The sequence below is a fragment of the Nematolebias whitei genome, chromosome 7 (assembly GCF_014905685.2).
Source record: "Nematolebias whitei isolate Nwh7 chromosome 7, NemWhi1, whole genome shotgun sequence".
NCBI lineage: Eukaryota > Metazoa > Chordata > Actinopteri > Cyprinodontiformes > Rivulidae > Nematolebias > Nematolebias whitei.
The window spans coordinates 35,274,892-35,290,441 of record NC_056504.1 but is presented as its reverse complement, the minus strand read 5'-3'; positions in this window follow the sequence as shown (position 1 = coordinate 35,290,441).

Genomic DNA, 15,550 nt, shown 5'->3' with positions numbered 1-15,550 from the left:
ATGTTACCTTGCCTGGACATGGGTCACCGGGGCCTCACTCTGGAGCCAGGCCTGGAGGTGGGGCATGCGAGCGAGCGCCTGGTGGCCAGGCTTTTACCGTGGGTGGGTCGCCCTTCCCATGGGCTCACCACCTGTGGGAGGGGCCAAAGGGGTCAGGTGCAATGTGGGATGGGTGGTGGCCGAGGGCAGGGACCCTGGCGATCTGATCCTCGGCTACAGAAGCTGGCTATTGGGACGTGGAATGTCACCTCACTGGTGGGGAAGGAGCCTGAGCTGGTGTGTGAGGCTGAGAGGTTCCGGCTAGAAATAGTCGGACTCACCTCTACGCATGGCTCTGAAACCAGTTTCCTTGAGAGGGGCTGGACACTCTTCCACTCTGGAGTTGCCCCTGGTGAGAGGCGCCGAGCAGGAGTGGGCATACTTATTGCCCCCCAACTTGGTGCCTGTGTGTTGGGGTTCACCCCGGTGAATGAGAGGGTGGCCTCCCTCCACCTACGTGTGGGGGGACGGGTTCTGACTGTCGTTTGTGCTAATGCACCAAATGGCAGTTCATATTATCCACCCTTTTTGGAGTCCTTGGAGGGGTACTGGAAAGTGCACCTCCTGGGGACTCCCTTGTTCTGCTGGGGGACTTCAATGATGTGGGCAATGACAGTGAGACCTGGAGGGGTGTGGTTGGGAGGAACGGCCCCCCTGATCTGAACCCGAGTGGTGTTCTGTTGTTGGACTTCTGTGCTCGTCATGGATCAATAACGAACACCTTGTTCAAGCATAAGGGTGTCCATATGTGCTCTTGGCACCAGGACACCCTAGGCCGCAGTTCGATGATCGACTTTGTCATCGTCTCATCTGATCTGCAGCCACATGTCTTGGACACTCGGGTGAAGAGAGGGACGGAGCTGTCCACTGATCACTTCCTGGTGGTGAGTTGGCTCCGATGGTGGGGGAGGATGCCGGTCAGACCTGGCAGACCCAAACGTATTGTGAGGGTTTGCTGGGAACATCTGGCAGAGTCTCCTGTGAGACGGAGTTTTAACTCCCACCTCCGGGAGAATTTCAAACATGTTCCGGGGGAGGTGGGGGACATTGAGTCTGAGTGGACCATGTTTCATGCCTCTATTGTCAAGGTGGCTTACCGGAGCTGCGGCCGCAAGGTTGTCTGTGCCTGTCGCAGTGGCAACCCTCGAACCCGATGGTGGACACAGTTGGTGAGGGATGCTGTCAGGCTGAAGAAGGAGTCCTATTGGGCCTTTTTGGCCTGTGGGACCCCGGAAGCAGCTGATGAGTAACGGCAGTCCAAGCGACATGTGGCTTGGGTGGTCGCTGAGGCAAAAACTCGGGCATGGGAGGAGTTCGGAGAGGCCATGGAGAATGACTTCTGCACGGCTACCCTCCTCAATCCCACCGGCACGTCTTCCACTGAGGAAGCGGAGCCTGGGGACTCTGACTCAGGCCCTCCAATCTCTGGTGCTGAGGTCACCGAGGTAGTTAAAAAGCTTCTTGGTGGAAGGGCCCCAGGGGTGGATGAGATTCGCCCGGAGTTCCTTAAGGCTCTGGATGTTGTAGGGTTGTGTTGGCTTACGCGACTCGGCAATATTGTGTGGACATCGAGGGAAGTTCCCCTGGATTGGCAGACCGGGGTGGTGGTCCTCCTATTCAAAAAGGGGGACCGTAGAGTGTGTTCCAACTACAGGGGAATCACACTCTTAAGCCTCCCTGGTAAGGTCTATTCAGGGGTTCTGGAGAGGAGGGTCCATCGGATAGTCGAACCTCGGATTCAGGAGGAGCAGTGCGGTTTTCATCCTGGCCGTGGAACACTGGACCAGCTCTACACTCTCAGCAGGGTCCTGGAGGGTGCGTGGGAGTTTGCCCAACCGGTCTACATGTGCTTTGTGGACTTGGAGAAGGCATTTGACCACGTCCCTTGGGTAACCCTGTGAGGGATACTCTGGGAGTATGGGGTACTGGGCCCTTTGATACAGGCTGTTAGGTCCCTGTATGACCAGTGTCAGAGCCTGGTCTTCATCGCCGGCTGTAAGTCGGGCTTGTTCCCGGTGAGAGTTGGCCTCCATCAAGGTTGCCCTTTGTCACCGATTCAGTTCATAACTTTTATGGAGAGAATTTCTAGGTGCAGCTAAGGTGTTGAGGGGATCCGTTTTGGTGGCCTTAGGATTGCTTCTCTGCTTTTTGCAGTTGATGTGGTCTTATTGACTTCATCAGATCGTGATCTATAGCTTTCGCTGGAGCGGTTCGCAGCTGAATGCAACGCGGCCGGGATGAAGATCAGTTCCTCCAAATCCGAGGCCATGGTCTTGAGCCGGAAAAGGGTAGAGTGCCCTCTCTGGGTCAGGGAGGAGGTCCTACCCCAAGTGGAGGAGTTCAAGTATCTTGGGGTCTTGTTCACTAATGAGGGAAAAATGGAGTGTGAGATCGATAGGCAGATAGGTGCAGCATCTGCAGTGAAGCAGGCGCTGTACAGGTCTGTCGTGGTGAAGAGAGAGCTGAGTCAAAAGGCGACGCTCTCAATTTACCAATCCATCTACGTTCCTACCCTCATCTATGGTCACGAGCTTTGGGTTGTGACCGAAAGAATGAGATCTCGGATACAAGCGGCCAAAATGAGATTTCTCCGCAGGGTGTCTGGGCTCTCCCTTAGAGATAGGGTGAGAAGCTCGATCATCCGCGAGGGACTCAGAGTAGAGCCGCTGCTTCTCCACGTCGAGAGGAGCCAGTTGAGGTGGCTTGGGCATCTGTTTAGGATGTCTCCTGGACGCCTCCCTGGTGAGGTGTTCCTGACACGTCCCACCGGAAGGAGGCCCAGAGGAAGACCCAGGACACGCTGGAGGGACTATGTTTCTCGGCTGGCCTGGGAACGCCTTGGGATTCCCCCGGAAGAGCTGGCCCAAGTGGCTGGGAGAGGAAGTCTGGGCCTCCCTACTTAGGCTGCTACCCCCGCGACCCGACCCCGGATAAGCGGTAGAAAATGGATGGATGGATATTTTTTTTTACATTTATTGAACCTTGAAAAAGAATTGACACTCATTAAACCGTTTCAGATTTTGTAACAATACAACACAATCTTTATCATATTTTACTGGGATTGTTGCTGGCAAATCAATACAAAAAAGCACACAAAAAAAAAGCAAGAAAATGAAGTAAAGTGAAGCGCAAAAAAATGATACTTTTTTTTTTATCCTACTTTATGTTGTATTTTTTAGTTGTAACGTGACAAAATATGGAAAGCTCACATGGTGTGGATACTTTTTTTTCCTGTGAGAAATGTCATTGATTCATGAAAAAATGTAGACTCTTGTCTTGAAACTTGTTCATAAACTGAGTGGTTGCACAACAAATGTTACTTACTCTTAAAGTTTGCATCTATTTTAGCAACAACCATGTTTTAAAGTGAGCATTTAAATACTGAAAGACAAGGAGTGTGATATTTCACACCTTAAATTGCTTTGATTAACTCCATAATGAATGTTTTTTTTCCTCAGAACTAGCGAACCACCCTGCTGTGACATTGGAAAAACTCATGCGTCACCTTGCACCCATAAAGTTCCAGTTTCTGAAACAAACTAAAGAAAACAAACTTTAGTATCCTACTTGTGGAAATCATTATCGTATTTATTTAAAAGCAATCATGACCACAAAAACGTTTTTATTTACATTTTATTTATTTTAATTTTTTGGTAAGAAAAGGAAACTACTGCATTTGATCAGACAAAGTTTTATATTTGTGACATGATGTTTGCAGATACACATTAACCTGAAAAACCTTAGTGAAGATTTTCCAACTATTGCTTTTGTGCTGATTATAATTAATTTCTACATCAAACAAAGGCGATCTCTGTAGAAAGTGCTCAGTTTTCAGATTAACAGATTGTGCAAAAGCACAGGAAGAAAAACTGACAAGTTGTGCACTGACTCATCAAACAACTTCTTAAGCAACACATCACTTAATATTGAACATAAAGTGGTACTTATCTTTTTTTATTTTTAATAATCACATTTTCCTGCATTTATAAGAGAAAGAAATTATTATTTTGTATGGTTTTTTTTTGTTTGTTTTGTTTTCTTTCTTCAATTCAGTTCAGTTTAGTTCCAAGTCACAACAGAAGTCATCTCAGGGCACTGAACAGAAACATTCATATATATAAAATTAAGTTAATAACATTATTTATCTGAGGAGCAGACTGCGTTGAATTTAACTTCATTGCAGACTTTTATCTTGAGCAAGCATGAAGGCGACAGTGGAAAGGAAAAACTCCCTCATGAGGAAGAAACCTTTAGCAGAACAAGGCTCAGGACAAACGGCCATCTGCTTTGACCGGCTGGGTTTGAGAGGACAAGAAGGAGGAACAGATACACAATGGCAGTCGAGAATCACGTTAAGATAGAAATAGTATCAAATGAAAACTATTCAATTTTAACAATTCATACATCTATTATCTTTACCCGCTTCTTCCTTTTCGGGTTGTGGGGTCACTGGTGCCTATGTCCAGAAATGAGGTCAATTTGTCCTCCAGTAGTCTAAGACTATGGCAGCATAACAAGCCAACCCTAACTTTAGGATTTATCAAAAAGGAAAGTTTTAATTCAGTCTTAAAATTGGACAATGTTTCAGCCTCACGGACAGAAACTGGAAGTTGGTTTTACAAGAGATGAGCATGTTAATTGAAAGATCTTCCTACCATTCTGCTTTTGGAAACTCTAGGAACCGTACGTAAGCCTGCAGCCTGAGGCCGACATAGTAAGAAAATATAGAACAATAAGATTTAGAATATAAGATGGAGCAAGGTTGTTGAGGGCTTTGTAGGTTAGAAGTAAGATTTTGAATTCAATTCTGGATTTGACAGGGAACCAATGGAGAGAAGCTAAAACTGGAGAGACATGATCTCTCCTACTAACTCCAGTTAAGACTCTGGCAGCAGCATTTTGGATATGAAGACTTTTCAAAGAAGTATTTGGACACCCAAATAACAAAACATTACAAAAGTCCAGTCTAGACGTGACAAATGCATGAACCAGTTTTTCTGCATCATTTTTAGATAAGATGTTTCGTGGATGAAGATGGTTCTAGTAACGTTTTTAATGTAGGGGATAAAAGACATGTCCTGATCAAAAATAACTTATAAGAGAACGCAAATATTCTTCTGTATTTGTTTGAAAAATAGTGTTTTCTTACTCAAAAACCCATAACAAATGACACACTTAGTACAAATGTATGTTAGAGAACAGCTTTTCTCATGGTTTATCTTCAGGACATTAAACAGATCTGTCTGCTTGCCAAGCTAGTCAGTTATCTTTGTTTGTTTGCGGTGCACATCCGCCTTTAGAAAGAGTACGGTTGTCAGTCCTGTAAAGACCATCACAATAGAACACACTACTTTGCATTGTGTTAAAGCATCATGTGCTAACAAGCCTTGACTAATTTTCTGTTTGGATCAAGAAACAAAAGCTCTTTGAGTCCCCGTATGGGCTAACATTGGCTTTTCTCTAAATCTTACTATGCTCATTATCCTTTGCATGATTAATTTGACAACTTTGTCAAAAAGGAGAGAGATTTCTGCCTTGGTGGAAAATAACAATTAGTTGTGAAAATGATTATTAGTCTTTAAATGTAATTTGACAAAACACAAAAAAGATGAAGAGACAGTTAATATGGAGTGTTTTTAATCATTCCTGACTGCAGATGGAGTTCACATTGAGCTGGATCACACATACACATATCCTGCCGCAGCTACTGTACAGTTAGAAAACACCCATCCATCACACGAAGGCAGCTGCGACCCAAACATTCCCTCTCTGACTGATGAGACAAAATCATACAAACGACTTATGGACAGTTTTCCTGTAGAAGATTTATGTCCCTCGGACCACACATTACAAATCTGCAATAACAAAACAACAATAAGAGCAGTGGCAGCAGCAGCGTCTGATGGTGATTTAGCTGTGGCAGCATTTATAATAGTGTGGCATCAGTAATGAAAACGTTGCTCTAGTTCACATCGCGGCTGCACCATGGGAAACAACAGCTGCAGGGCAGTTGATTACGCTGGTGATGAAAAAAAAAGAAAAGAAAAACATGTACATTATGGGCAGTAAAGAGCGTGTGGGTGTTTTCTCACATTTTGCACATTCATGCAGTAAAATAACGCAGGAGTGGCTTCACACGCTACTAAAGCTGGCTCTAAACTGTATTCTAGGCATGCATACACAAATGTCCCATTTTTGCTGAATTAAACACAACTGCAGATATGTATTTGTGGTTTTTCTAAGCTAAGAAATTTTGTCTAAAGAAAAACCTCTGTGTAACTAATGAGCTAAAAACCTGTTGCTGTGCTCCAGGGGAAACACCAAGACATAATGAAAAAACTGAAAGCCAGAGGTGAACTGTGAAACTCAGAAACTTCTCACTTCTGTCTCTTTGCACATCATAAACAATCTAACAAGGTTAACAGTTTTGGTGTTGTGAAAGTTAGGCGACTGTAACCATAAAATGTTCATTTCGGGTGAAAAGATATTTTTGTTTTTTTTTTCCTACAGAAAGAGAAAATGAAAGATTTTCCACTTTTCAGAAAAATGCACGTGTCTGTGAGTTTTAGCCATTTGCACTACAGTATAAAACCAAAACATCCTATTATAACTTTTCTTGAAGATTTATTTTAATAAATGCACCTCCAAAAACAGAAAACTCCATATTTAAAGTGAATTCTGTCTTCCACATAAAGTTTTGCTGATGGATGCAGATATGGATACATTTTTCCAACACACCACTTCTTCTTATAAATAAAAATAGTTCTGATTTTATTTTCTAGTACATGTAGTTATGCATGAGCTTCACTTAAAGAATCTGGGACATGGGTTTGGTTTCAATCAGAATCAGAAAAAGCTTTATTATTATTGTACCAGGATACGGGGAAATCATGTTCGTACAGTCGTCCGAAAGATGGACGGAGTGCACGTTGCTGCTGCTATAATAGCATGGCTCCATATTCTTTATCACAATACTTTTAGATAGAAAAAGGTAAAAGCCATGAGGATGAATAGTGGTATTACAAAAAAGATCTCTTCACACCTTGTCTTATCAGGACACAATTTAAGACATCAAAAAATCTCTACTAGCAAGCACATTTATAAACACGATTACATATGCATTTGACGTCAAGACGTTGAGATTTGTCCATGAGCACTTGCAGATTGTCACAGTCCTGATGTTGTTGTTCAGCCAGCAGTTCTGATAAGCCTGCACAGAAGTTCTCGGGGGGTGGTGATAGACAAAGCTTTGTCCCTAGTTACCCATGTCCCAGGAGAAATTTGATAGTTTGCTCGTATCCAAGGCCAAACGGGGGAGTTATATTCATATAAGCCACAATTGTTGATTTTCTTCAGGCAGATTGTTTTTTTCTTGTCAGCCTTGAGTCCTGCTGGAACTTTCCCGATCCAAAATGGCCAGATCAATGGGTATTCCACTCCACTGATCTGTGTAATGAGTCTTCCTTAAGGTCGATCCCAATATGCTGGTGAGTCCTAGAAGCCGCAGGTGGCCTGCGATTCTCACAAATCGCCTCCATCTTACAGTTTAGCTGGTAAATCAGCTGATTTTGAGTACTCATAGCACAAACCTAACCTTCACACAGACTTGGAAGCTTTGCCATGGCCAAAACTGCTGCCAATGTCTTCTTCAAAAGTTGATAAAACAGAGCCCTGCTGATACTAAAGAGCTGAAACCCTGCTATCATAAATCCAAAACAGAACTGAGAGACAAATCAGCTGCCAAACTCCCCACGGATCTCTGATGTACCCCGCAGCATGAGTCAGCCGGACAAGAGGGTTCTCCAGGACCCTGTTGTTTTGTTGAAAAGATTGTGTTGATAGCGTTGAAAGTCCAGCTCACCAGATCCATCATAGTATTTTTCGTTCGGGAGATGTGTACCAGGAGCTCCAAGACACACAGAGAGCAAAAGCAGGAGGAAGAGGATAACAGGGGGACGGAAAGCAGAGGTGTCCATCTTGAGCGAGAGCCTTGAGCTTCAAACTGATCTAACAGAAAATATCAATATAAATGTTCTCAATTTAATCTTGTTTTGAATGATTCACAAATCCAACAGAGGCTAACTGGTCTAAAATGGTTTGAATCAAAGTAAATAACGCTTGCCAGCAAATCACTTCAAACATCTCACACTTTTGGAATTTTTATAAAACAGAGAAAAATATTTCCAGCAGAAGCAATATAGAAACTGCAATAATGTCCAGCACTAATTTAATTCCTCATTATCATAAGCTCGCTGCGATGCATGCATAATAAATTGTTGTATCTTTTACATGGCTCAAGCATATGGTTAGGAGACCGGATTCTCTTCAAACTGCACCAAATTTGCATGATAGGATGTGAGAGTTGGATGGATTTGGGGATTATATGAAACACAGTTTCCATTTTCAGTTCATTGTACTAAGAAGAGGTATCACATTTACACACATGGCAAGGAATTTGGAGATGCACAGCTTCTGTGAATCCCAAACTGAGCACAGAAGGAGGAAAAAAAGTCACTTCAAAGACTTTACATTTTGTACATTTTCTTGTCTGTAAAAGATGATGCTCTCATGAGCAGCCTACATCTTTCTGAACGGGCTGCAGTTCTGTGCAGCTCAGATGGAACTGATCAGTATTGTTATTAGTCTTTAAGCCGCATGGTCACAGCTCCACGATGCGTTTCATTGAATGTTCCAGAAACCCTGCCTGGAAAATCGTGATGTTCATTATTGTTGTATCATTAGAGAAGGTCAGACCAGGGTGCATATTACAGCATAGTTAATAGGCGTTACCTGGACAGTGCACGTGTTTGTGATGTTAGCTACCTCTTTTTTGCACTACATATATGTTTATGGAACAGGAATCATTGTAGCTAAATTATTTCATCTCTACTGTGGGTGACATGCTCCGTCCCCCTTTGCGTTATTTATGAATTTGATTAAAAAATATATATTAATACTTTTTAAATTAAATTTTCATTTTATTTTAGTAGCATTTATTTTTTGAATCACAATTTGCATTTACTTAAATAATTGTCTGTGCTTTCCAAAGTCAACAATACTTTATAACAGCAAGCAACAGAAGGCTGGACTGGTTTATAGTCTCATCACAGATTTTATCTCTAAACCAGAGGAGCGTGATCTTTACTTTGCCCCAGATTTTAGTTTCATATAAAAACTAATCAACATGAGTTACTTTTCCTACTCCTTCTGCTGTCTGTTTGAAACTGCTTTTTTATGTTGTTTTTATTTTATATTGGATTTAAAATTTGACCAACACAAATACCAGCGGTCAAGTAACGCTGACTTGTAGTGACGTCAGGGTCTGAGGAGCAGTCGTGTTCATCAACAGGGCTTGCTCAAGGTAACACTAACAAGTCTTGTTTTGCTTTAAAAGGTCAGGCAGGGAAAGAAGCTGGGGTTTAATTTGGCGTTTTGTTTTGCAGTAGTTTCCAAAAGACGTTTCTTATACTGCTCTGTGTGATGAGACTGTTGAATCTGAGTGTTGAGCAACAACACCTGTACAGCCCTGTGGCCACAGCTTCATGCTGTACATGCTGGACATGTAAGATCTCGACGAATCAGGGAGCTAAGTGAAGTTCATAACACTAAAACATGAAGTTGTCAGAGAAGTTACATTAGGCACTTTAATGAAGGCCAGCTCAGGATGATGCCACATCTCCTTGTAATGATGTCTTCAGTTCAAAGTTCTGCTCACATTTGGAATCAAACCCTTGAAGCTCTAACTGTGCTAAGGTGGGTAGAAATAAACTGGTGTGTGTGTGTGTGTGTGCGTGTTGGGGGTGGGGGGTTGTCAGAACCCCAAATTCTGCAGTCGTTTAATTGTTTGCACTATTTATTTTCAGATCCCCATTCTCATTAGGTCAAGCACATTTTTTTAACACACAGATGACAAGCCAGCCAACAATGCATGCACACACACATGCTAGACTCTCTCATTAAACCTAACGTGCATGTTTTTGGATTTTGCAAGTAACAGAAGATTCTGGAGAAGACCCAGTTGTGCTAACCACTTTACAGCTAATAAGGAAGAGGCCACACTTTTTGAGATAATTAAAAAAAAAACAACAGCTGACCCATGAACTTCACAATGTGATTCAGTGATTGTGGCTCAACTGTAGAAAAGTAATCAGACTCCTAGGAAGCCAACAAAGCACCAAACTAAAGCAGGTTTTTTTGTAATAACATAAGCTTTAATTTTTATTTTATTTCATGGAAAAGTGGTGTTTGTTTGATAGCATTTTTTTCAGTTTCATTAGTGTGAGAGAGTTTGACTTTTTAAACCATTCTGAAATCAGCCAGTGAAGGCCATCAAAACAAAATTTGGTACCACTCCAGAATAAGGCTCCTCTTATAAATGGCTAATAAACAGTTTATAGATGTGTTATTAAGTCCTCTATAACACTTTATACATTATTAATAACTGCTTATTATGCAGTAAGAATTTTTGAATTGAACTGAATTAAATTTTTTGAATTAATTGAGGGTGACAGAGAGACAAAACTGACCAGTTTTTAGTGAGCCAGATCTGTTCACCTATATATTTCATCTAGAGTTGTTATATTAAACATTTCAGACTAAGTTACTACCTTGTAAGCACAATAAGCATTTGTAAGCATATATATATTTTATATACATACATATATATATATATGTATGTGGATGTATGCATGTATTTGTGTATGCATGCGTATATATATGTATATGTATGTATGTATGTATGTGTGTATGTATGTGTATATATATATCTATATGTGTACATAGATTCATTTATACATATATATATACATACATACATACATATTTATATATATATATATATACATACATACATACATACATACATACATACATACATACATACATATATATATATATATATATATATATACATACATACATACATACATACATACATACATACATACATACATACATACGTATGTATGTATGTATGTACGTGTATATGTGTATATGTGTATATATGTATATGTATATTTATGTATGTACATACATTTATATGTATGTATGTATGAGTGTCTATATATATATATATATATATATATATATATATATATATATATGTGTGTGTGTGTGTGTGTGTGTGTGTATGTGTGTGTATCTAAACTGTAGATACTTATAATGCAGTGTTAAAGTACAATATTATATCCTAAAAAATTACTTTACAAATGCCTATTTTGCTTATAAGGTAGTAACTTAGTCTGAAATATTTAATATAACAACTCTAAATGAAATATATAGGTGAACAGATTTATCTCACTATTTGGCAAGAAACTGGTCAGTTTTGTCTCTCTGTCACCCTTAATTAATGCATAATAAGCAGTTATAAATGATTTATAAAGTTTTTATTGTGCTATTAATAACGTATCTATAAACTATTTATTTGCATCTACAAGGGGAGCCTCATTGTAAAGTGGCACCCCAAATTCTACTACAATCCAAGCCCAATCTGTTAAATTAAAACAAAAATGCTGCTGAAGCAGTGCGCCGTCACATTTCATGTAGTAAAATAAATCACATCAAGCACATCGAATCATTCACAACTAACATTCAAATTGAAGGCTGCTCTCTCCTCCCTCATCCACTGAGGCTGAAGATGCAGCAGCTGACTCTGCCTCTTTTTCTGCCCGTGTCATTCTCTTTCACGTTTTATGATTGTACACTTCAAGGCCAAGTTTAAGTTCCATAGCTCTCTAAAATTAGCTTGTTAGTGAGTCATTTTTTGAAACCATCCCATGAAGGTTCTACGATTCTCAACAGCAATGACTGTAATGAAGGCCTGTTGACTGCATCGGAGGATTAAACCACAGCTGCTGTGTTCTTTCATGTGCTCTCAATCTATGAATGAACCAGGAGGACTCAGGTACTTTCAATGAAATATAGACTGAAATAAGGGTTTGCTCTTCAGTGAATTGTTTTATCCATCACTTGATGTTACTGTTGCCATATTTATGACATTACAAGACAACTATCATCATGTTGCTTAAAGCCATGCTATAACAATGTGGAAATGTCAGTTTAGCTGTAGCGATTCAACACTACCTCAACTACATATTGTTTTTCATTGATTTTGTTGTAGAGACTGAGACAATGAATTACCATACTTGTCTTCACTTTACTTTTATATGGTCACATTGACATTTATGGTACAGTGTGACAAAACACACCAGCTGCTCAGATATTCCACTCTCTTTAAGTCAAACCACAGCTATAGTCAAAACTCCAGTAAACATGACATTTGTTTTAGCTCATTATTGTGTTGCTTTTCACACACAGGAAGTCAAATCATGAGCAAAAGTTAGTAATCAGTCAGCACATGGTTTATTTTTATTGTTTTCTTTTTTGTATTTGAACAACTTTAGAATAAGAATATGAAGGTCAAAAGGAAAAGTCAGTATTTTTTTTATCTTATGCAAAAAGCCAGTAAAATTTTAATTCACAGGGAAGGACATGTTTACAGCTGGTCTGTTTTATGATCATAAGTCTGAAAATTTGGGAAATAAATTTAAATGATACAAAAAAATATTAGTTTTCTGGTATTGTATGCTAGTAATATTCACAATATTGGGATGTAAGTGACTTTGGAGTTCATGTCAGTATCTGATTATCTCATTATCATATTTTGCATTGATTTGTTTGAATCTTATCTAAAAATTATGCTGAAAAACTGGTTCATGATTTTGTCACGTCTAGACTAGACTATTGTAATGGTTTGTTATCTGGGTGTCCAAATACTTCTTTTAAAAGTCTTCAGTTAATCCAAAATGCTGCTGCCAGAGTCTTAACTGGAGTTAGTAGGCGAGATCATATCTCTCCAGTTTTAGCTTCTCTCCATTGGCTCCCTGTCAAATTCAGAATTGAATTCAAAATCGTACTTCTAACCTACAAAGCTCTCAACATCCTAGCTCCATGTTATGTTAAACTATGTTACAAATCTTATTGTTCCACACTTTCCTAACAGAACACTTCATTCTCAGACTACAACACTAATTGTGGTTTCTAGAGTTTCCAAAACCAGAACAGGAGGAAGATCTTTGTTATCAGTGTAGTGAACTAAGCCTCAGGTCAAAATCTGGCCTTGAGGGCCTGCCTGGAACAAGAACTGTATTTCATTGATTTGAGTCCAGAAACACAAGATTAAGTTCATCCAGAGACTTTCTAAGTGTCCTGCACAGATCAATTGAAAGAACACTCTCTTTTTCTATTATCATTACTATTTTACAAATGTTTGATAATCAAAGTGTGTTTAGTTCAAACCATTTTTAAATGTTGAAGTGAACTAATCCTTTTTAATCAACTGTGAAACAGTAATAATGACTTTTAATCCTCATTCAAAGTAGAAATCAAATTGGTATGTGTTACGGAGTAATTCATGCATTTTCTGATCTTCTGTTTGAAATGAGCACAGTGTAAGTTGGTCCAAGGTTGGAGTCAAACGCAAAACAAGTTGTTGGAACGAACTGTCATGTTTTTAAATCCTCTCAGACGTAAATATAGAGGCTGGCACCTGTTTTCCCCCAACGCGCCTAAATATTCCTCTCGTCTGTCTTTAAAACATTTTCAATCTGTTCCATAACATTCTTGCTGTTTTTCTGACTTCTAGTGACCTCTTACGTCACAAAAACACACCCCTGTCTGGTCGAAACGACCAATCAGGAACCTCCCAAGTGAACCAGAAATAGAACTCTTTAAATGTCGGTACTTCCTAGTTCAAACCAGTCGCTTCAGGTTCCAGCTTCAAGCGCCAGCTCCAGTCGAGTGCGGTGGGAGAGAAGTTCAGTTCTGGGAGCAGAACCGAACCGAGAAGTGCTGGAGAAAACAGGAAAATCCCGACATGATCCGCAGTTCTTCCGAGTCTTGTGGGGATTATGACATCTTCCACCTCTGAGTGGAACTTCTGACGGACTCCACTCATGTGAGTCCACCAAGAGGTGAACTTGTGTCGAACAAGTACCGTCACTACTTCGGACGATTCACAGCTGTTCCTACGGAGACGCTGAAAGGGTGCGTTAAATGGAACTTCGTACCAGTGGAGACATCTCCAGGTAAAGAGTTGATTTATACCACCTAAGTGTACCGGGGAAGAAGCGGGGAACTCACCGGAGAGTGCCGTTCTGATGCCGACACACACATTTCCCTCATCCATCCTTTCTCTCAACTTAAACTTCATTTCCATCTTTAAAACCCTTCTATCTGCTAGAAATCATTCCAGATACTTTTCAGAAATGTCTGTTGTGAAGTGAGGAAACCATCGCCGTATGGTTAATCAAATTGTACAGCTTGCTAACTAAGCCATGTTGTCATTTTCATTTTGCCAAATTAATGTAAATGTGTGATGTGTTAAACTTTGATTCTGTAAATAAATGACTGCATTCATTTTGATGGGTCAAAGATAAACACGTTTCCGTCCACATTTAATAATTCAACACACGACATTATTCAGTCCAGAAAAATGAAAGAATCCGTTTAATTTATGAATATATCACAGTATATGTTCATCTACATCAGGCTCCTCTCTTTTGGAACCAACTTCCAATTTCTGTCCTTGAGACTGACACATTGTCCAGTTTTAAGACAGAACTTAAGACTTTCTTTTTTGATAAATCGTATAGTTAGGGTTGGCTTGTTATGCTGCCATATGCTTGGCTTAGACTGCTGGAGGACTAATAGACCTAATTTCCTTAAATTCTTCTTTCAGCTGTTCCCTTCTTCAGGGGTCGCCACAGTGAAATAAGTCACATTAAGAATTGGCAATTATTGTTTTGCCTGATGCTCTTCCTGACGCCACCACAGACCACCGAGCTACCACAGCTCTCTGTGTGGAGCAGAGAGCTGCTATCTAGAGTGCCCGGGGGAGCAGATGGTGGGTGTTAAAGGTCTGGCTCAAGGGCCCCAGAGTGGGACAAATGAGTGGGGAGGCAAGTGTGGGTGCTTCACCTATCCCACCCACATTTTGATGTTGTCAGAAGAGGAAGTTGAACCAACGATCTTCCGATCTCAGGTCCACCTTCTCTAACTTCTGTGCCACCACTTCCTTGAATGAATTGTTAAAACTGAATAGTTTTCATTTGATACTATTTCAATCTTAAGATGTGATTCTCAATCTGCCATTGTGTATCTGTTCCTCCTCCCTGTTCCTCTCAAACCCAGCCGGTCGAAGCAGATGATCGCTTGTCCTGAGCTTGGTTCGGCTAAACGTTTCTTCCTCATGAGGGAGTTTTTCCTTTCCACTGTTGCCTTCATGCTTGCTCAACATGAGAGTCTGCGATGACGTTAAACTCAAAGCAGTCTGCTCCTCAGATAAATAATGTTATTAGCTTCATTTTTACGTATATGAATGTTTCTGTTCAGTGCCCTGAGATGACTTCTTTTGTGACTTGGTGCTATATAAATAAACTGAACTGAATTGAACTGAATTGGCAGTGGTTGTGTTTATGTTATGGTGATTTGGGCATGTTTATTTCATTTCTAT